This window comes from Hyperolius riggenbachi, chromosome 3 (assembly GCF_040937935.1).
Source record: "Hyperolius riggenbachi isolate aHypRig1 chromosome 3, aHypRig1.pri, whole genome shotgun sequence".
In the NCBI taxonomy this organism is placed as follows: Eukaryota; Metazoa; Chordata; class Amphibia; order Anura; family Hyperoliidae; genus Hyperolius; species Hyperolius riggenbachi.
This window is the reverse complement of record NC_090648.1, coordinates 57849614-57873854: the sequence shown is the minus strand read 5'-3', so window position 1 is coordinate 57873854 and position 24241 is coordinate 57849614. Positions and strand designations below refer to the sequence as shown.

The window sequence follows — 24241 nt, the reverse complement described above, 5'->3', positions numbered from 1 at the left end:
TCGGCTGATCCTTGACGTTCCGACTCGCTGGAACTCCACCCTGGCGATGTTGGAGCGTCTGGTTGAACAGAAGCACGCTGTCAACCAGTACCTTGCCCTGGCCACTGTTTCCGCCGCTCAGAGAAGGGACAAGACCAGCAACATCCCGTCCATCGTCCCCGATGATGACTGGAGGCACATGCAGCAGGTGTGCTTTGTGCTGGCTCCCTTCCTGCAGGCCACAAACATGGTGAGCAGGGACCATGCTATGGTCTGCGAGTGGGTGCCCCTGGTTTCTCTGCTGAACAGGGCCCTCGATGCTTTGCTGGAACAGGGAGCGGCAGCCTTGGACCAGCAGGAGCGGCAACCAGCTGCGCAGTCCACCTCTGAGGGGGAGGAGGAGGAGGACTTGGTGGAGGTCCCTGACCTGGCTGCTGATGAGGGGGATCAGCACAGCGCAGCTGAGTTGGTGCGGGGGTGGAGAGAGGATGAGGCGGCAGAGGAGGAGGATGAGGACAGCACTGACGTCGATGTGCCAGCAGACGTGGCCCGCCTCTTCCCAATGGCAGCGCACATGCTGACGTGCCTGCGCAGGGACCCCAGGGTGATCCAGATGAAGCAGAGGGAGGACATCTGGATCAGCATGATGTTGGACCCACGCCTCAAGGGGAAGTTGAGCCAGTTCCTGCCGCCTGCAGGAGGAGACCCAGCGCAACAAATAAGGAGCTTGCAGCAGGCCCTTGTTGAGCGCTTGGAGGAAGCCTTCCCCCAGCCTTCCACCCCCACTGTCCAGCAGCCAGCGCAGAGGCAGCAGCAGGTGCCTGCATCCAGCAGCAGCAAGCGCCCCACAGACCTGCTGTCTCTCAGCCACGAGCTCTACAGGACTGTAGAGGCTCCGGCAGCAGTGACTAGAGAGGAGATGCATGCAGCAGCATCCTCCTCCGGTCACAGCCAGCGCCTGACCCGCATGGTGGCTGACTACATGGGGTCGTACAGCGGGCTTGACAGCAATGCCCCTGTTGATCCCATGGAGTATTGGGTCAAGCGCATGGAGATCTGGAGCGAGCTGGCGCAGTACGCCCTGGAAGTGCTGTCATGACCCCCTTCCAGCGTGCTGTCCGAGCGCTGCTTCAGTGCAGCTGGTGGCGTGGTCACCGAGAAACGCTCACGTCTGTCTCACAAGTCTGTGGACAGACTGACGTTTCTCAAGATGAACCAGGCGTGGGTGGAAGGCGAGTTCCTGGCCCCTGTTGTCGGCGAGAGGGGGACATGAACTGGCTGCCGGAACCATCGTTAATGTGCCTTACCACCCTTTACCACCTCCTGGCTCCTGCTCACTAAGCCAGCCTGGTTCACTTTGACTATTACGTCGCCTGCAGCCACACATTTTACACCTACAGTGGGCTGCTGTGTACTGCCCTTCTGCTGTCTGTCTGTGTTTCCCACTGCCAGGGTACACAGAATTACCTTCTTCTGCTGCCACTCTGCCACCAGCTATTACGTCAAACAATAGCTATATTGGTTGTAAAACCAAAAACCAAAAAACCATAAAAAAAAAAAAAGGTTTAATTTTTCTGAGGTGCCCGGGTTGAAAACTGTGTTGTCCCAGTTGTGTATTGGACACAATGTGGGCTGCACGACCGCTGTCTGGGACCTCCTGTTGTGTTTATTTACAGCCCTGGTATCACCGCTAGGTACCAGGGCTATTATGTCACGCTGCCTACCTGCTGCCACACTCACACTGCTCCTCCATACCTCCTCCTGCTGCTGCTGCTGCTGTCTGTCTGTGTTTCCCACTGCCAGGGTACACAGAATTACCTTCTTCTGCTGCCACTCTGCCACCAGCTATTACGTCAAACAATAGCTATATTGGTTGCAAAACCAAAACCAAACAAACCATTAAAAAAAAAAAGGTTTAATTTTTCTGAGGTGCCCGGGTTGAAAACTGTGTTGTCCCAGTTGTGTATTGGACACAATGTGGGCTGCACGACCGCTGTCTGGGACCTCCTGTTGTGTTTATTTACAGCCCTGGTATCACCGCTAGGTACCAGGGCTATTATGTCACGCTGCCTACCTGCTGCCACACTCACACTGCTCCTCCATACCTCCTCCTGCTGCTGCTGCTGCTGTCTGTCTGTGTTTCCCACTGCCAGGGTACACAGAATTACCTTCTTCTGCTGCCACTCTGCCACCAGCTATTACGTCAAACAATAGCTATATTGGTTGCAAAACCAAAACCAAACAAACCATTAAAAAAAAAAAAGGTTTAATTTTTCTGAGGTGCCCGGGTTGAAAACTGTGTTGTCCCAGTTGTGTATTGGACACAATGTGGGCTGCACGACTGCTGTCTGGGACCTCCTGTTGTGTTTATTTACAGCCCTGGTATCACCGCTAGGTACCAGGGCTATTATGACACGCTGCCTACCTGCTGCCACACTCACACTGCTCCTCCATACCTCCTCCTGCTGCTGCTGCTGCTGCTGTCTGTCTGTGTTTCCCACTGCCAGGGTACACAGATGATTTACCTTCTGCTGCCACTCTGCCACCAGCTATTACGTCAAACAATAGCTGCTCGCCTACTCCTCCATTCCTCCTCCTGCTGCTGCTGTCTGTCTGTGTTTCCCACTGCCAGGGTACACAGAATTACCTTCTTCTGCTGCCACTCTGCCACCAGCTATTACGTCAAACAATAGCTATATTGGTTGCAAAACCAAAACCAAACAAACCATTAAAAAAAAAAAAAAGGTTTAATTTTTCTGAGGTGCCCGGGTTGAAAACTGTGTTGTCCCAGTTGTGTATTGGACACAATGTGGGCTGCACGACCGCTGTCTGGGACCTCCTGTTGTGTTTATTTACAGCCCTGGTATCACCGCTAGGTACCAGGGCTATTATGTCACGTTGCCTACCTGCTGCCACACTCACACTACTCCTCCATACCTCCTCCTGCTGCTGCTGCTGCTGTCTGTCTGTGTTTCCCACTGCCAGGGTACACTACACAGATGATTTACCTTCTGCTGCCACTCTGCCACCAGCTATTACGTCAAACAATAGCTGCTCACATTACTCCTCCATTCCTCCTGCTGCTGTTGCTGTCTGTCTGTGTTTCCCACTGCCAGGGTACACAGAATTACCTTCTGCTGCCACTCTGCCACCAGCTATTACGTCAAACAATAGCTATATTGGTTGCAAAACCAAAACCAAACAAACCATTAAAAAAAAAAAAAGGTTTAATTTTTCTGAGGTGCCCGGGTTGAAAACTGTGTTGTCCCAGTTGTGTATTGGACACAATGTGGGCTGCACGACCGCTGTCTGGGACCTCCTGTTGTGTTTATTTACAGCCCTGGTATCACCGCTAGGTACCAGGGCTATTATGTCACGGCGAGCTGCCTGCCTCATTGACTGCCTGCTGCCACACACTCATCCTCCTCCTCCTGCTGCTGAATTTACCTCCTGCTGTCTTTGTGTTTCCACTGCCAGGGAGCACATACAATGGCGCTTCCAACATGCGTGCGCCCACCAGCTATTTGTTACGCTCAAAAATAGCTGCATTTCTTTAAAAAAAAATTTGAAAAGAGAAATACGTAAAGAAGAAGAAGACGATATTGAAAAAGAAGGAGAAGATGAAGATGAAGAAGAAGATGAAGAAGAAGATGAAGAAGATGATGAAGAAGAAGATGAAAAAGAAGAAGAAGATGAAGAAGATGAAGAAGAAGAAGATGAAGAAGAAGAAGATGAAGAAGAAGAAGAAGAAGATGAAGAAGATGATGAAGAAGATGAAGAAGAAGAAGAAGAAGAAGAAGAAGAAGAAGAAGAAGAAGAAGAAGAAGAAGAAGAAGAAGAAGATGAAGAAGAAGAAGATGAAGAAGAAGAAGAAGATGAAGAAGAAGAAGATGAAGAAGATGAAGATGAAGAAGAAGAAGAAGATGAAGAAGATGAAGATGAAGAAGAAGATGATGAAGAAGAAGATGATGAAGAAGAAGAAGAAGAAGATGATGAAGAAGAAGAAGAAGATGATGAAGAAGAAGAAGAAGAAGAAGAAGAAGAAGAAGACAATATAGAAGAAGAAGAAGAAGATATAGAAGAAGAAGATCTAGAAGAAGAAGAAGAAAGATAAAGAAGAAGAAGAACAAGTATATACAGTAACACTACTGAACAAAATTAAGGACACAACTTCTCTTTCCACATTTTTTTTTAAAGGAACATCCCCACATAATCACTTGCTGTTGTTACTTGGAAAAAAAGATGTTTCTTGCATCATTCACCCTCAAAACAAGTGTTGGAAGCTATTTAAGGCCAATTCGAATAGTCAGCTCGAATAGTGAGCTTGAATACCGACTCGAATAGTGAGCTCGAAGTCCGAGGTCGAATCGAATAGTAAAAATTATTCGACTCGAATATTCGACTGACCTCGAATAATTTACTATTCGAATTCGACCTAACTCGAATTTTGAAAAGGGGTATTTGAGCATCACTACTTGTCACATTCTGAGCAGCTAAATGGCTTTTCTCCTGTGTGAGTTCTCTGATGCTGAGTAAGAGTTACCTCCTGTGTGAAGCTCTTGTCACATTCTGTACATTTAAATGGCTTTTCACCTGTGTGAATTCTCTGATGCTGAGTAAGATTTCCCTCCTGTGTGAAGCATTTGTCACATTCGGTGCATTTATATGGTTTCTCTCCTGTGTGAATCTGGAGATGAATGTTGAACTTTTTTTGAGTTCTGAAAGACTTTTCACATTCAGAGCAAGAAAACGGCTTCTCTCCAGTGTGAGTCCTCTGGTGAGCTAAGAGGAATGATTCTCTGATAAAACATTTCTGGCATTCAGAGCAGGAAAAAGGCCTCTCTCCAGTATGGATCTTCTGGTGATCTTTCAGGCTTGATTTCACAGTAAAACATTTCTGGCATTCAGAACAGGAAAATGGCTTCTCTCCTGTATGAATCTTCTGGTGTCGTATAAGGTTTGTTCTGTGAGTGAAAGATTTGTCACATTCTAAACACAAATAATTCCTCTCTCCTATATGAATCCTCAGGTGTGCTGTGAGGTGTGATTTCAGGGTAAAGCATTTCTGACATTCAGAGCAGGAAAAAGGTTTCTCTCCAGTATGAATCCTCTGATGATCTTTCAAGTTTGATTTCACAGTAAAACATTTCTCACATTCAGGACAAGAAAATGGCTTCTCCCCAGTGTGACTCCTCTGGTGTCTAATAAGATTTGATGGACGAGTGAAGCTTTTCCCACACTCTGAGCAGTGATGCGGCTTGTCTCCTCTGTGACTCATCATGGGCTGCTGGAGATACACTTTGTTTTCAGATACTTTTTAGGAGTAGAGCAGGAATTCAGCTTTTTATCACACCTGAAATTAAATAATTATATGTTATTTTTACTATATTACAAAAAGTTCTGATAGTATAGTAAGATATATGTATATATATTCTACAAAACTATACTTCATAGAATAATCATGTCAGGCACTTGAAATTAGCATGGGGCAGCTTATAATGCTTTTTGTTTCTCATTAGATCATCATTAACGAAAGTTACACAGAAAAATTGTCATCTCAGAAAAATACAATTTGAAGAATTTGCTCAAAATAAACACACCTATTGCCCATGCTGATATTATATTCAGAAATAACTCATTTTAATGTTCCTTAGAAATCACAGCTGCTGCATGAGACATCCCACAATTGCCTCATCACTTAAAGGACCACTATCACGAAAAAAGTAGGTAGTTAACATCTGACAAAACTGACAGGTTTTGGGACAGTCCATCTCCTCATGGGGGATTCTAAGGGTTTTCTTTGTTTTCAGCAGCATTTCCTGAACAGCAGTTCAACTGCCAAAATCGTTAGATACCAGCCAGCCTCCCTACTCACTTGCACACTATTTTGTCAGTTAGACTTTGCAACTGCTGTTCAGGAAATGCTGTTAAAAACAAAGTAAATCCTGAGCATCCCCAGGAGGAGATGGACTGGCCCAAAACCTGTCGGGTCTGTCAGATTTTAACTGCCTACTTTTTTCGCGATAGTGGTTCTTTAAAGAGGAACTCCAGTGAAAATAACATAATGAACAAAAGTGCTTATTTTTTTACAATAATTATGTATAAATAATTTAGTCAGTGTTTGCCAATTGCAAAATCTTTCCTCTCCCTGATTTACATTCTGACATTTATCATATGGTGACATTTTTACTGCTGGCAGGTGATGTCAGTGGAAGGAGATGTTGCTTGCATTTTTTGGCAGTTAGAAACAGCTGTTATTTCCCACAATGCAACAAGGCTCCCACAGTGTGATGTCAGTACCATGGTCCTGACATCACACTATGAGAGGGGTTTCAACACAATGTCAGCCATACAGAGCCCGCTGATGAGCCGTTTGAGAAAAGATAAAGATTTCTCATGGGAAAGGGGGTATCAGCCACTGATTGGGATGAATTTCAATCCTTGGACATGGTTTCTTTTAAGTTAAAGAGAAACATCTTCACAGCCAGAATACAAGAACAGATACAATATATCCTAATAAGATAACCATTACACAGTAAAAGCGAAAAACTATTTAGATGTGTGCATAAAGGAACAATTTTGCCTTAAAGTGAACCTTAAGCCAGAAAAAAAAATGAGTTTTACTCACCTGGGGCTTCTACCAGCCCCCCTGCAGCAGTCCTGTGCCCTCGCAGCCACTCACTAATCCTCTGGTCCCCCGCTGCCAGCTAGTTTCGTTTTTGCCGATAGGCCCGTCAGGACTGGCCACGCGTAGCTTTTTCCGCATTCCCAACTGTAATTAGCGCTATTGCGGGCCGCAACACGCACAAAAATACGCGTTGCCGCATATCTATCCGTGCGTAAATTTTGTACGCATTGCGGCCCGCAATAGCGCTAATTACAGTTGGAAATGCGGAAAAAGCTACGTGTGGCCAGTCCTGAAGGGCCTGTCGGCAAAAACAAAACTAGCTGGCAGCGGGGGACCAGAGGATTAGTGAGTGGCTGTGAGGGCACAGGACTGCTGCAGGAGGCTGGTGGAAGCCCCTGGTGAGTAAAACTCATTTTTTTTTTCGGGCTTAAGTGTCTCTTTAAGCCATCAACACAACAGACATAGAAGACACATTTATAATTCCTGTCCAGAGAAAAAAAAACAATTCTAACATTGTAAAGATAAAGAAACAAAATACAAAGATTATGACTAAAACTTTCATTATTGTAATAGTATATTTGGAAAGTTACCACATAGCATCAGTGGATGCATCACAATTCTATATACAGAAAAAAAGATATATGTAGCTTGGGTACACTAGTAGAAAAAAGGTGACATTTAAAATAAGTATACATGTATATCAGTTACAATTGTATAACCCTTTTGTGTATTGGAATGTTATTCATTTAATAGCTTGCACTCTGCTATACATTGTATTCTTCATGTTACATCTGCTATTGTAATCATGTTACATCTGCCATTGTAATCACCAGTTCTGTACTTTATACCAGTGTCTATATTTGATGTATATCATTGTCTGTATCATTATGTATCCCTTGTTTGTTTTCCTACTTTGTACAGTGCCACAGAATATGTTGGCACTTTAAAAATAAATATTCCTATGAAGTTGTTGCTTACTTTAGGGATTATTATCTGACAGCTGGGAGCCTTTTACCAACAGGCTATAGGCTTGTTCAAGTCCTCAAGGGGGATTCTCAAGATTTCCTTCATTTTTAAAAGCACTCCCTGAAAAGAAGTGCACCTAAGCAGTTAATTTGAGCGCACAGACGATTTGGGAAATTTGGTGCTGCTATAAACCACAGTGTACATGTGTGACTATGGTGGGCCAAGCAATTACATTGGGCAGCTCATCTCTGACTGTTTGCATAGCATGCATATTGGCATAGGAGTGCAACATCAGTGCTGGGTTTTTATATCGCCAAACTCCAGATTGAGTGCAGTGCAGGTATAGCCAATACGGTTATTGATAAAATATAGCTGAGTACTGTTATTGGCTGCCATGTAGGATTACTGATTGATAAGCTTGGCTAAGAGATTAGTATTATTAGGCTCACTTACAGCAGGGTTAATGTTAGGGGATGTGGCTGAATGTTACATTTAGGCTTAGTTATAGGAAGGTTAGTGTTTTGAGAGAGGTTAGTAAAAGGTTAGATAAGACAGTGTTAAGAGGTACGGGTTAATTTAATATTGGGTTGTGTTAGAGGTGATTAAGTGATGGCAATAGTGGCACACAAATTACTGACGCTTAGATAATATTACAGTATCATGGCTGATATTCGAAATAACGGCACCCAAATAAACACACACTTCTTTTAAATATATGCATAATGCACTCTCCTCAAAACTTTCAGATTGTTATACCTCTCTTTTATAATGTTACATCACCTTATCATGATAGCGCTACATCTGAAAATTTACGTGAACATTTGTTCATCTGTAGTAACTTATTTTTTACCCTTGTGATTTCATATATACTCTTTATGGACAATTTTATTTGCAATTAACTTTATAAATACTAAACAAAGTTGACACAAAGAGCCACTTTCAGCAAGAAGTTAAATCTCTTGATCACAAGCAAAAAAATATTTTCTGTATAGCCCAGGCCTAACACTGGCAGCGTCAGTGTTTCCCCTCTAACAGGTTTACTTTTGTACAATATAAAATCAGACGTGTGTCATCCAGTTATGAGTCACACATACAAAAGCCATTTCTGTATTATATCAAACTTATTAACATGATTGATAATTTAACCACTTAAGGACCGCAGTCTTTTCACCCTTAAGGACCAGAGCCTTTTTTCCATTCAGACCACTGCAGCTTAAATGGTTTATTGCTCAGTCATACAAGCTACCATCTAAATGAATTTTACCTCCTTTTCTTGCCACTAATACAGCTTTCTTTTGGTGCTATTTGATTGGTGCTGCGATTTTTACTTTTTATTCTATTCATCAAAAAAGACATGAATTTTGGCAAAAAAATGATTTTTTTAACTTTCTGTGCTGACATTTTTCAAATAAAGTAAAATTTCTGTATACATGCAGCGCGAAAAATGTGGACAAACATGTTTTTGATTAAAAAAAAACCCATTCAGTGTATATTTATTGGTTTGGGTAAAAGTTATAGCGTTTACAAACTATGGTGCAAAAATTGAATTTTCCCATTTTGAAGCATCTCTCTCATTTCTGAGCACCTGTCAGGTTTCATGAGGTGCTAGAATTCCAGGATAGTATAAATACCCCCCAAATGACACCATTTTGGAAAGAAGACACCCCAAAGTATTCACTAAGAGGCATGGTGAGTTCATAGAAGATTTTATCTTTTGTCACAAGTTAGCGGAAAATGACACTTTGTGACAAAAAAAATAAATAAAAAAAGTTTCCATTTCTGCTATCTGGTGACAAAAAAAAATGAAATCTGCCACGGACTCACCATGCCCCTCTCTGAATACCTTGAAGTGTCTAGTTTCCAAAATGGGGTCATTTGTGGGGTGTGTTTATTGTCCTTGCATTTTGGGGGGTGCTAAATTGTAAGCACCCCTGTAAAGCCTAAAGGTGCTCATAGGACTTTGGGCCCCTTAGCGCACCTAGGCTGCAAAAGAAATGTCACACATGTGGTATCGCCTTACTCAGGAGAAATAGTATAATGTGTTTTGGGGTGTATTTTTACACATACCCATGATGGGTGGGAGAAATATCTCTGTAAATGAGATTTCTTTTGATTTTTTTACACACAATTGTCCATTTACAGAGATATTTCTCCCACCCAGCATGGGTATGTGTAAAAATACACCCCAAAACACATTATACTACTTCTCCTGAGTACGGCGATACCACATGTGTGACACTTTTTTGCACCCTAACTGCGCTAAGGGGCCCAAAGTCCTATGAGTACCTTTAGGATTTCACAGGTCATTTTGAGGCATTTATTTTCTAGACTACTCCTCACGGTTTAGGGCCCCTAAAATGCCAGGACAGTATAGGAACCCTACAAGTGACCCCATTTTAGAAAGAAGACACCCCAAGGTATTCCGTTAGTAGTATGGGGAGTTCATAGAAGATTTCATTTTTTTTTTCACAAGTTAGCGGAAATTGATTTTTATTGTTTTTTTCACAAAGTGTCATTTTCCACTAACTTGTGACAAAAAATAAAATCTTCTATGAATTCCCCATACACCTAATTGAATACCTTGGGGTGTCTTTTTTCTAAAATGGGGTCACTTGTGGGGTTCCTATAATGCCCTGGCATTTTAGGGGCCCTAAACCGTGAGGAGTAGTCTAGAAACCAAATGCCTCAAAATGACCTGTGAAATTCTAAAGGTACTCATAGGACGTTGGGCCTCTTAGCGCACCTAGGTTGCAAAAAAGTGTCACACATGTGGTATCGCCGTACTCAGGAGAAGTAGTATAATGTGTTTTGGGGTGTATTTTTACACATACCCATGCTGGGTGGGAGAAATATCTCTGTAAATTAAAATGTTTTGATTTTTTTTACACACAATTGTCCCTTTACAGAGAGATTTCTCCCACCCAGCATGGGTATGTGTAAAAATACACCCCAAAACACATTATACTACTTCTCCTGAGTACGGCGATATCACATGTGTGACACTTTTTTGCAGCCTAGGTGCGCTATGGGGCCCAACGTCCTATTCACAGGTAATTTTGAGGCATTTGGTTTCTAGACTACTCCTCACGGTTTAGGGCCCCTAAAATGCCAGGGCAGTATAGAAACCCCACAAGTGACCCCATTTTAGAAAGAAGACACCCCAAGGTATTCCGTTAGGTGTATGGTGAGTTCATAGAAGATTTTATTTTTTGTCACAAGTTAGTGGAAAATGACACTTTGTGAAAAAAAACAATACAAATCAATTTCCGCTAACTTTTGACAAAAAATAAAATCTTCTATGAACTCGTCATACACCTAACGGAATACCTTGGGGTATCTTCTTTCTAAAATGGGGTCACTTGTGGGGTTCCTATACTGCCCTGGCATTTTAGGGGCCCAAAACCACGAGGAGTAGTCTGGAAACCAAATGCCTCAAAATGACTGTTCAGGGGTATAAGAATCTGCAAATTTTGATGACAGGTGGTCTATGAGGGGCCGAATTTTGTGGAACCGGTCATAAGCAGGGTGGCTTCTTAGATGACAGGTTGTATTGGCACTGAAGTGCAGGAATGTTCTCAAATCATGACCTGGACATGGCAATTAAGTCGTACCAGCAGTGATCAGAAAAAAAATTTCTGTCACTGCGGTGGGGCGGGTGAGGGTTTGGCCGGGTGATCAGAAGCCCGCAGGGGGCATATTAGGGCCTGATCTGATGGGTAGCAGTGACAGGTGGTGACAGGGGGTGACGGGGTGGTTGATAGGTGATCAGTAGGTGATTACAGAGGAGAATATATGCAAGCAATGCACTGGCGAGTTGATCAGAGGGGGTCTGGGGGGCTAATTTAGGGTGTGGGCAGGTGATTGGGTGCCCGCAAGGGGCAGATTAGTGTCTGATCTGATGGGTAGCAGTGACAGGTGGTGACGGGGTGATTGATGGGTGATCAGTGGATGATTAGAGGGGAGAACAGATGTAAACAATGCACTTTCAGAGGTGATCTGAGGGTGGGTCTGCACGCAATCTGAGGGTGTGGGTGGGTGATCAGGTGCCCACAAAAGGCAGGTTAGGGTCTGATCTGATGGGTGGCAGTGACAGGTGGTGACAGGGGGTGATTGATGGGTGATTGACAGGTGATCAGTGGGTGATTATAGGGAAGAATAGATGTATACAGTACACAGGGGGGAGGGTCTAGGGAGGATCTAAGGGTGTGGGGGGGTGTGTTCAGGAGCCCCCAGGGGGCAGTTTAGGACCTAATCTAAAAAATAGCGTTGAGATAGTGACAGGGAGTGATTAATGGGTGATTAGGGGGGTGATTGGGTGCAAACAGGTGTCCCAGGGGTGGGCAGGGGGGGTCTGATGGGTGCAGTGGGCGATCAGGGGGCAGGATCAGTGTGCTTGGGTACTTACTAGGAGGGCTGCAACCTGCCCTGGTGGTCCCTCAATCACTGGGACCACCAGGGCAGGAGGCAGCCTGTATAATACGCTTTGTATACATTACAAAGCGTATTATCCGCTTTACATGCGGAAGATCGGGGGTTAACAACCCGCCGCCGCTGCTAATTGGCTGGCGGGTTGACGTCGCGGGTGGGCACATCCAGCGTGCGATCCCCGGCAGCTAGTCCGCAACGAGCCGCCGCCGATCGGCGTATTGCGCGGTCGTTGCGGGCTCCACTTTGCCGCCGCCCCTAGGTAGGGGCGGCCGGCAAGTGGTTAAAATCACAATCCAGTAATATATATATAGATCTATATATATATATATATATATATATATATATATATATATATATATATATATAGATCTATATATATATCGATCTATATATATATAGATCTATATATATATAGATCTATATATATATAGATCTATATATATATATATAGATCTATTTATATATATAGATCTATATATATATATATATAGATCTATATATATATATAGATCTATATATATATATAGATCTATATATATATATAGATCTATATATATATAGATCTATATATATATAGATCTATATATATAGATCTATATATATATAGATCTATATATATATATAGATCTATATATATAGATCTATATATATATAGATCTATATATATAGATCTATATATATATAGATCTATATATATATATAGATCTATATATATAGATCTATATATATATAGATCTATATATATATATATATAGATCTATATATATATATATATATATATATATAGATCTATATATATATATATATAGATCTATATATAGGTGGTTGGGAGGGGATCAAGGGATACATGGGGGGGGGGAGAGCTGGAAAAAAGTTTATTTTTACACTAAAATCGCACAGCCTGTCACGGCTGCAGGCTGTGCGTCTCTCCCTGTCACACAAGATCCACAGTGACAGGGAGAGGGAGGCGGAGAGGGAGGCGGAACGGCAACTATGTTGCCTTTCGGAGGGTGATCGCTGTGATTGGCTCACAGCGATCACACGGCAGGGAGCCAATCAGTGACGGCTCCTGCCGATACCCGGAAGCCTTAGCTGTCATAAGACAGCTAAGTGCAGCCGGTTCGGTGCGCGCGATCGCGGCGGGGAGCGGCGGCGCCGGTGATAGAGATCTACGCCTTGCCAGCCAGGAGCCCATCAAAACAGGGCGTAGATCTCTATCACTGCGGTCCGGAAATGGTTAAAGAAAGCAAAATAACAATACAATCCTAACTACAATGTATTTAGATCAATATTACAGATGAGAAAATCAGTATGTTTATAGTTACCTGGTAGAAAGTAGTATTGGGTCCCCTTATTCCTGTGATCTCTCTGTGATCCTTGTGCCTGACTGAGGTCTGACCCATTTTATGTTCACTTCTCCTCCATTTAATAACAAGAAGTGGTTTGGGATTGGCTAAAAATGTCTTATTGTTAACAACAAAAGGTCTATTTACAGACCTATGAAAAGACTGTGTCCAGGCCTCTTTACTGAGACTAACACCCACCCAGCAAGGTGCTAACTTCATTAACATTCCACAGTATAAACAAAAGACATATTGAAGGAATGATCTAAGCTGGAGATCACTAACATAACAATAGATGAATACAATGAATAGGTCAGTAGAGGATGGACAGTTTCAATGCTCTCCCCATGCAGAAAAATATGTTCAGTACCAGATGAAAGATACTTATCTCTCAATCTTTCAGATCTGATCTGCAGATTACTGTCCATTAAATAAGGTGTGTACGAGAAAGGAAGTAAATGGAATCTTATGCTAGGTACACATGATACAATTTTCTGTTAGATTTACCTGCCAGATCAATTTTTTTCCAACATGTCTGATCTTAATTTGGATCGATTTTCTGATTGATTTCCATTCACTTCTTTTGAAATCAATTGGAAAATCGATCAAAATTATGATCGGACATGTTGGAAAAAAAATCTATCAGGCAGGTAAACAGAAAATTGTATAATGTGTACCTAGTATCAGAATAGTAAAGAGAAATCTTTAGAATGATCAGCCTTTCAAACTTTCAAACCTATGTGTTAGATTAATTTCTCAGATTGTTATCTGAACGGTGTACCCAGCTGAAGAATAGACTGTTTAGGTATGGCTCTCCTGCTACATGGAGGTGGTAAAATTAGCCTTTGATCTTTCATTTTCCAAATACTTTTATCTCATGTGTGTACCTAGCTTTTTTGCATCTTGAAAAGGCAGATAGTTTTTCTATTGGTTATTCATATTCATCTATATTCTGCAGTGTCGTTTATTGCTTTATAATCATTACTGTAGTGCTAAAGCATCACACATATCCCTCTTGATGAGTATAGTTTGCACAGAAGACTTTTGGCTTTCTCTGGAGATGACAAGGGCAATTCAACTTTTGTTGAGGAAAACTAAATATTTTCGGATTGTCTCTGAGTATTGTATAGATTAATGTGACACATTCTAAGTTTGTTGAGGAAAAACTGTTTTCAGGTTATCTCCATATAGTAAAGGCAGGCATTGTTTCAGCTTAATTGCTTTTGTTTTTATGTGTTAAAAAAACTTTTGCTAATTGCACTTGTGGCAAGAAGGGAATTTTTTGGAGGGTTTAATCATAACAGCTTCTTAAATAGAGTTCAGAACGTATTGCAGCTGAGGCTCCACTAAAGAATATTTTCAGCTTATGGTCGTTGATGGCTCTAAAAAAAATTGTTAAAATAAAATTGCAAAATGATTTGTGCAGGAGTGATCTGTGTTTATTGCAAATATCTATTTATTTATATGTTTGCTTTTAACAACAGTGGAATTTGCATTTAATTACATGTGCCTTAACACTAGGTCTGGGAGAAGGGTAGGAGGCGCCCGTGGACTTATAACTGTTACTTCAATAATGATTAGAATAAGGTATTTAATTTTCCTACCTTATATCAGTAGATACGCACAATAGTAGTAGTAATTTCTCAAGCTTTATTTGGGCACAATTGACAACGCGTTTCGCGGCCACGCCGCTTCCTCAGGTCTATAGGTGTGCCTTAGAATACAATATGGCCACAGTCAGGACAAACATACAATTAAAACCTAGTACAATACGTTTTAGAATATTGGTATAATACAATATTAGTATTGAAAGATATATAACATGATGTGAACATAATAATGTAACCAATAGTGTATGGTTCCATACACAAGTCCTCAATAAAAACAATCATATGAATTTAAAAACATGGCATGTATCACAGGAGTACATGGAATACATAGAGGCACCGGTGGGCCCCTGGGATGTGCCCGGATGTGCACAGGGTTATGTGGTGCCGCTCGTGCAAGACAACATATGCACTTATATATACATTATGGTCAGAGCCTCTGAAATGACTTGTCAGGCCCCCCCCCCGTGTATATATGCAAAATAGGATAATGACTTGTGGTTATCCTGGGGAAGGGATATGAGCACGGGGGGAAACTTAAAAAGTAACCCCCCAGAAAGAGAGGATGTCATTTAGCTAGGGCGGGGAGGGAGAGGGCATGTGGCCCGATATGTGGGAGGCACATTTTATCTGCATATGTTTACACCAAACCCAAAGTATAAGGAGCTTACCTACAGTGTCCACACTTATGTCCTGGGCGCCATATAGTGCTGCTCGTGCGGCGGCGCCAGTAATATAGAGGAAACCGCGCGTCCCGTGGGAGTCTCCATGAGGTAGGTCACCCGGGGGCGTGGCCAGGGGCTGGGTGCGTTGGAATCGCAAAGATGCGCCCAGTCCGGGGAAACCCAGGCGACGTCATGGGAGGCGTGGCAGAGGGTGGAGGCGTCCGGGGAGGGGGCGTGGCGTACGGCCGTACGCGTCACGTCCTGGGGAAGGAATATGCCGGGTGGCGCAGTGCCAATTCCGCGTATACGTGGTGGGCGTGATGTGTACGCCCGCACAACACGCCCAGGGGAGGGGCCGTTCGGGCGCACGGCCGTGCTGTAGAGCACGATGTGTGTGCCAGCGGCCATATTGGAGAAGACCAAAGGGGGAATCCATTTTGGGAGAGGGCCAGGACGTGCAAAAGAGCACGGATAGATGTCCGGGGGCGTAATAAGGAAGGCATATGGGGGCGGCCATAATAGGGAAGGACTTAATCGTGCAGTGAAGCACGAGGGATGGTTCCGGGGCCATTTTTGTGGAGGCACGTAGTGGCAGTCCTGTGTAAACATAGAAAAAAGGCATATTATACAGGCCGATAACACTGCCATGAGTTGTGACAAATAAAATGAAGCACTAAAAGTAACAGGGCAACTGAAATGACTATAAAATGAATATAAAAAAATGAATATAAAGGGATTAAAATTAAAGTTGCTAGAGTCAACGCTCCAGGTTATTTCAGACCCCAAAAAATGCCTTGGTGCATTTATAAAATACAGGTTAAAACATAGTGCAGTATTCAATCAAATAGTAATAGCAACCGGACTAACACAGTTTTTTATATAATTACAGAATACATGTACATGGTGAAATTGCTTTCCTTATTTTTCAAACAGCAATCGACTGTGTATCTTATCTGAGCATACTACGTATAGGTATATGTTGAACACCGGATCGACATATGTCCATTTGAGCTTGGATTAATGAATCCTAGGTGGAGTGATGACAAGGAGGGTGCAATGTGGTACTGTCCTGTTCCTACATGGGAAGATAGGTTTCGGGTTCCTGCTATTCAAGGGGACAAGGCTGGAGGGGGGGACAGGCCAGTGGATAAAGGATCAGGACTGAGGGAAGTGGGTCCCATGGACAGGGAACGGGAGAGGGGAGGAATAGGAGCAAGGGGGGGGGGGGGGAGGAAGGGGGGAAAGGAGGGAAGGGGGGAGGAAAAGGGGGGAGGAGGAAAGGTGCAGGAAAAGTAGGGGGGGGGGAGGGGAAAGGGAGGAGGGGGGAAGGAACAAGGGGGGGGGGTAGGAGACAAGGGACGAGATGGGGTCAACACAGGCGGAATATCGAGAACGGGTATATGAAGCACGGCCTCTCAAGACACTACAGAACTCAACATGGACAGAAAGTAGATAGGACCAACATTTGTCCCATTGAACATATTCCGAGCGACACCCATGATAGACATGGGAGGCTCAGGAGAAGAGAGATGTACTGGGTCTTTCGGTTAAATACCCTACAGCCCGAGGGTCTGAACATATGTTTGGAGCATAATATGTAATGGGACCATAGCCCTCCTAATTCCTTAGTGTGACTGAAAAGTTAATCAGAGCCCTCTTAGTTCTCTAACATGACCTAAAAGTTAACCATAGGCTTCCATCCACTTCCCTTGTCTCCTACCCCCCCCCTTGTTCCTTCCCCCTCCTCCCCTCCCCCCCCCCTACTTTTCCTGCACCTTTCCTCCTCCCCCCTTTTCCTCCCCCCCTTCCCTCCTTTCCCCCCCTTCCTCCCCCCCCCCCTTGCTCCTATTCCTCCCCTCTCCCGTTCCCTGTCCATGGGACCCACTTCCCTCAGTCCTGATCCTTTATCCACTGGCCTGTCCCCCCCTCCAGCCTTGTCCCCTTGAATAGCAGGAACCCGAAACCTATCTTCCCATGTAGGAACAGGACAGTACCACATTGCACCCTCCTTGTCATCACTCCACCTAGGATTCATTAATCCAAGCTCAAATGGACATATGTCGATCCGGTGTTCAACATATACCTATACGTAGTATGCTCAGATAAGATACACAGTCGATTGCTGTTTGAAAAATAAGGAAAGCAATTTCACCATGTACATGTATTCTGTAATTATATAAAAAACTGTGTTAGTCCGGTTGCTATTACTATTTGATTGAATACTGCACTATGTTTTAACCTGTATTTTATAAATGCACCAAGGCATTTTTTTGGGGTCTGAAATAACCTGGAGCGTTGACTCTAGCAACTTTAATTTTAATCCCTTTATATTCATTTTTTTATATTCATTTTATAGTCATTTCAGTTGCCCTGTTACTTTTAGTGCTTCATTTTATTTGTCACAACTCATGGCAGTGTTATCGGCCTGTATAATATGCCTTTTTTCTATGTTTACACAGGACTGCCACTACGTGCCTCCACAAAAATGGCCCCGGAACCATCCCTCATGCTTCACTGCACGATTAAGTCCTTCCCTATTATGGCCGCCCCCATATGCCTTCCTTATTACGCCCCCGGACATCTATCCGTGCTCTTTTGCACGTCCTGGCCCTCTCCCAAAATGGATTCCCCCTTTGGTCTTCTCCAATATGGCCGCTGGCACACACATCGTGCTCTACAGCACGGCCGTTGCGCCCGAACGGCCCCTCCCCTGGGCGTGTTGTGCGGGCGTACACATCACGCCCACCACGTATACGCGGAATTGGCACTGCGCCACCCGGCATATTCCTTCCCCAGGACGTGACGCGTACGGCCGTACGCCACGCCCCCCTCCCCGGACGCCTCCACCTTCTGCCACGCCTCCCATGACGTCGCCTGGGTTTCCCCGGACTGGGCGCATCTTTGCGATCCAACGCACCCAGCCCCTGGCCACGCCCCCGGGTGACCTCATGGAGACTCCCACAGGACGCGCGGTTTCCTCTATATTACTGGCGCCGCCGCACGAGCAGCACTATATGGCGCCCAGGACATAAGTGTGGACACTGTAGGTAAGCTCCTTATACTTGGGGTTTGGTGTAAACATATGCAGATAAAATGTGCCTCCCACATATCGGGCCACATGCCCTCTCCCTCCCCGCCCTAGCTAAATGACATCCTCTCTTTCTGGGGGGTTACTTTTTAAGTTTCCCCCCGTGCTCATATCCCTTCCCCAGGATAACCACAAGTCATTATCCTATTTTGCATATATACACGGGGGGGGGCCTGACAAGTCATTTCAGAGGCTCTGACCATAATGTATATATAAGTGCATATGTTGTCTTGCACGAGCGGCACCACATAACCCTGTGCACATCCGGGCACATCCCAGGGGCCCACCGGTGCCTCTATGTATTCCATGTACTCCTGTGATACATGCCATGTTTTTAAATTCATATGATTGTTTTTATTGAGGACTTGTGTATGGAACCATACACTATTGGTTACATTATTATGTTCACATCATGTTATATATCTTTCAATACTAATATTGTATTATACCAATATTCTAAAACGTATTGTACTAGGTTTTAATTGTATGTTTGTCCTGACTGTGGCCATATTGTATTCTAAGGCACACCTATAGACCTGAGGAAGCGGCGTGGCCGCGAAACGCGTTGTCAATTGTGCCCAAATAAAGCTTGAGAAATTACTACTACTATTGTGCGTATCTACTGATATAAGGTAGGAAAATTAAATACCTTATTCTAATCATTATTGAAGTAACAGTTATAAGTCCACGGGCGCCTCCTACCCTTCTCCCAGTTCATCCTACCCCTGCCTAGGGGCGTGCATTCCTGGAAGGCAGTTTCCAGGGGCACATTTTTCCTATGAGGAGCCGCGACCTACCACACTACTAGAAGCAAGGCCGAGTGAGGACGGTACTTCCTCACACGCGATCACAAGTGGTTGCATATATATAGCAACCTAAACCTTGTGAGTATATTTCGTCTCACGTACATATATACTCTGGTGTTTTGTTGATAATACACTAGATCGGGCTCCCGGTCTCTCTGTGTCCTTTTTGTCTTCCACAAAGAACCCACCCTTAACACTAGGTATTCATTTTAGTTGTTATCACAGAACATCCAAAATAATATGAAATATGAAACAATCATACTAACCTTTCTAATATTTTTAAGTTCCCTTGTCCTACCAAAATGTTTGCCTATGTAGATATGTGGTCAAAAGACCCCTAAATGTGTCTACAATAATTATTTCTCCTTCATTCAAGTTGATCTTAGAAAAATACTCCTGCTCTTGGCACACTTGATCATTAGAATCAGACTGACGTGGACACAACTACAATGTCATTTGCCGTAACACTAGGTATTTATTTTCAGTTGTTATCACAGAATATCCAAAACAATATAAAATATTAAGCAACAAAAACACTCATACTAACTTTCCCAATATGTTTAAGTTCCCCTAATCATACAAAAACTACAGGGCCGGCTATAACATAAGGCACTGTAGGCATGTGCCTATTGGTGGCTGATGATGGAAAGGTGGTTCCCTCACCTCCAGAGCACTTGCCTCCTTCCTTCCCTATGCAGAGTCCCGATGAGACTTGAGAGTGTAAATGAGAGTTTACTCACCCAGCTCTCTACATTCCACTGATTAAATCTCCCTCCATGCAGAGGCTCCTCTAGCTACCTAATACTTGGGGGCACCTCTAGCTACTTTACACTGAAGGTACTTCTGGTTACTTAATACTTAGGGGCACCTGTTGTTATCTATGACAGGCAAGGGAAGTAAGAGGGAAGTGACAGCTGGGCCAGCCAGCACACTTGCGCTGCAGTTGGGCGAGGGTTTGTAGGTTCATGGAGGGGGAAATCTAAGGTGCCAGGACATCTGTGCCTATAGGCTTCTGTGAGGTAAATCCAGGCCTGCAAACCTATGTAGGTATGGGGTCAAAAAGACCCCTAAAGGTGCCTTGTGAGATCTGACACAAAACTGTCTGCAGCAGATCCATTAGCGTTGCCTGAACTCAAAACTTGCTCTCTGCTCTAAAAGATAAGAAACAGCATAATAACCTTTAAAAAAACATTTCTGTGTTACAGCTGATACAAATTCTGCAATAAATCTGCAGTGTGCCTACTTCCTGCTTTCATGAAAGGAGACATAGGGTTAGCATCCTGTGTTTACAAATTAGCTGCAAATTAGCTTGTCACGGCATCCAGCTGACACCGCTGAGAGATCAAATTACAGTTGATTAGTCACAGATGAGGGAGAATTAGTCAGGCTAAACTCTCTACATACATGCAGGGTGCATTTCTCCATGTTTTCCTTCTGTCCTGTGAAAGAGTTCATGTCCACTTTAAAATGACATTGTATGGATAGAGATATGGAAGCGGACATATTTCTCTTTAAACAATACTTGTGTGGTTGTATTTTTGGTTTTCTGCCGTTAATGATTAATGCCACAAGAGATCAGGTGTTCTGACTAAAAGTTGAGCACACTAAACATATGCTGAATGTCTGAAGCCAGAAAGAGCAGCAGAATAGACACGGACATTCCTTAAAGGAGAAAATGGCAGCTTTAATTTGAGGTGTATCTTTTACATACTTGAAAATTCTACAGAAAGAAAAAAACAACAAACTCACACACAACCATTCACATAATCTAAAAAAAATCAGAACAGGCCACCATGTTCAGTCTAGATGTCCACAAGGCTTTAGTCATTGGTCCTCTGACTACTCTGCAGGTAGAAAGCCCATACATAGCACACTACAATGCACTGTGCATTCTGGAACCTGTCTACCATGGCTGGCATGAGGTTCCCGGTGATTTGCACATCAGTATCACTCCAGCGCTGCGTAATCTGTTGGTGCTTTACAAATAATATAAATAAATACAATAAATAAATATGTGACTGGACCAGATAAGTTAGCCTTCCCTTCCCAAATGTATCAGTTAGCTGTAGAGGCCCATGGCCATGTCATCTAACCGCAAGGATATTACTTTTCTCTAAGTCTCTGAGAATCTTATGTTTTCCTATTTTGGTGCTTCCAAGACATCACTGACTGATTGCTCATTTACTAATAGAGCCCCCGAACAGGCAACAATGTGCTGAGATAATCAATACTGTTACAGTGTACAGAATCATGTCACTAACTGCCCATCAGAAGAGCACCCAATTTAATCCCTACCATTGTCACATTTTACTCTCCCTACCATCATTTTTGGGATGTGAGAGAAAAACTGTGTTCCGAGAGATACAAACATGTGGAGAACATACAGACAATGTATCTAGGCTGGGAAAGTGCTGCAAGGCAAGAACACCAATCACTACACCTCTGTGCTGCTAAGTGTCTCTCCTAACCGGTGAGCAGTATGCTGCGAACATCCGCTGTTTGCATTTGCGGCGAACATTTAGCGTTTTTGATTCACCCCCTATACATTATCATTGACCTAAATTTTGACCCCTTACCTCTCAGTCATCAGACACATGGCAGCCAATCAGCTAGCACCCCCCCTCAGACCCCCAAAAAGCAGTTGTGGTGGCCATATTGGATCAGTTCTTTGTTGGCTGGCTACTTGCTGCAGATAGGTAGGGAAAGCATTAGCTAGGCCTGTGTTCTTGTTCCTCACTTGTTGTGAAAGCATCCTACACAGCCCTGTTGAGGGCTAGCACATCAGTCTTCTGTGTTTTTTGTGTGTGTGACACTTCACAGCCCAATGACACCCAGAGCTATGTGTGCACTACTTCTGTGCTGTTGCCTCATTAAGTTGCAGGCACAGAATCAATCCACTGCATTATTATGTCACTGTATTCTGATAGTAATATTGCATTTCTCTGTCTGTGACACTCCACAGCCCACTGACACCCAGAGCTGTACATAATGTGATTTCTGCCCTTCAGGGATTAAAAAATGACTTTGCGTCAGCTCCGTAACTTTTGGTGGGACTTTTGGCATGGACCCCCCTCCGGCATGCCCCTGTTCAGGTGTTAGACCTCTTGAAAAAACTTTTTCATCACTTTTGTGGCCAGAAAAAGTCTTTGTAGGTTTTAAAATTTGCCTACCCATTAAAGTCTATGGCAGTTCGCTAGATTCGCCTGTTCATGAACATTTGCGGAAGTTTACGTTTACCATTCGCAAATGGTGCTGGCTGAGGTACATAGATGACATGGTGCAGTCTTTGTGCTGGTTGAGGTACATAGATGACATGGTGCAGTCTTTGTGCTGGCTGAGGTACATAGATGACATCTTCTTTATCTGGACAGGCTCTGAAGCGAGTATAATTTCCTTCAAAGATGACTTGGACCATTGTTTCCCGAGCATTACTTTCAGTCTGGAGTACAGTACCACAGAGGTCCATTTCTTGGATGTATTGGTCCAGATAAGGGAGGGGAATCTGCATACTGCCCCTTATAGGAAACCAGCAGATAGAAACACATACTTGTCTGCCAAAAGCTACCACCCCCAGAGAATAAAGAAGGGGCTCCCCTATGGCCAATTCCTTATGACCATGACACTCTTAACAGGGCCTTGTAACGAGCAGCTAGCCATGATAGGTCCTCTTTGTTACAGTTCAATCTCAGGAGAGAACAGTCACGCATCCCCATGGTTTTTACATATTCTCCACTTTCTTTACAGGCACAAAGAATTGTGAGACAACACTGGCATGTCTTGGGCAGTGACTCTTCCCTTTCTCACATTTTTCGAGAACAACCGATCTGCGCATTCTGACGGTCGAGGAATCTTCGCGACTCATTGGTTCACGCTAGGAGTAAAAGCTCTCCACCCGTCACACAAGGTAATTGGCTTTCCGATTTACTTAAACTGTGAGGAATGTTCCCATGTGGACATTGTGCCCAATGTAGTTATGTGCACCGGGGTGAGTCGTTTCCTCACCCGCGTACGGGAGCACGGATTTCTTTATATTACTTTGCCAATTGTTCTACGAAAAATGTGATATACTGCCTTCTATGCCCTTGTGGTCAGCTCTATGTGGGGCAGACCACAAGGGAGATACATGTAAGAATCAGTGAGCACGCAGCAACACTTGCTGCAGTGACGCTGACTCGCCTGTTGCAAGACATTTTATGACAGCAGGTCATAATGTCACTCATTTGAGATACAGGGTGATAGAGGTGGTACATCCCCCCTACAGGGGAGGAAACATAGAATAAAAACTTCTCCAGTGTGAGCTATACTGGATGTACAAGCTCAACAGCATTTCACCACAGGGGATGAATGAAGATGCTGATTAACCCCCTTTCTCCATTGATTTAGTGTTGTGCTCTCTGCTTTATGTATACATTGGTGGTTTTAACAGTTTTTCTGACCAAGGGATTTTGGTCCTTTTTCCTATTTATGCTGCTTCACTAATTCCTGGTGTTTTTATTCTTTTTCATAGTGATTCAATTGGACACTGCAATGAAAATTCCGCCTCCTGGACCCACTGATATATGCTGCTCTTTTTGCTATAGACTATGTTGCTCTTCTCAGCCTGGCCGACGAGCACCGCAATGCGCAGATGGTTCGGCCATTGAGGGGTTGGCTCGCTTTCCCCTCCTGGCTGGCAGCTCTGAGCAGCGCCCGCCGGAACCAGAAGTGACATCATGATGGCGTCGTGTGAGC

The 24241-nt window shown here is 43.7% G+C and overlaps 1 pseudogene; it reads right to left on the bottom strand.

Moving 5' to 3' along the window:
• Positions 1-22976, bottom strand: part of LOC137562122 (zinc finger protein 850-like) — a 237056-nt pseudogene extending 214080 nt beyond the window's left edge.
• Positions 22977-24241: the final 1265 nt, after the last annotated feature.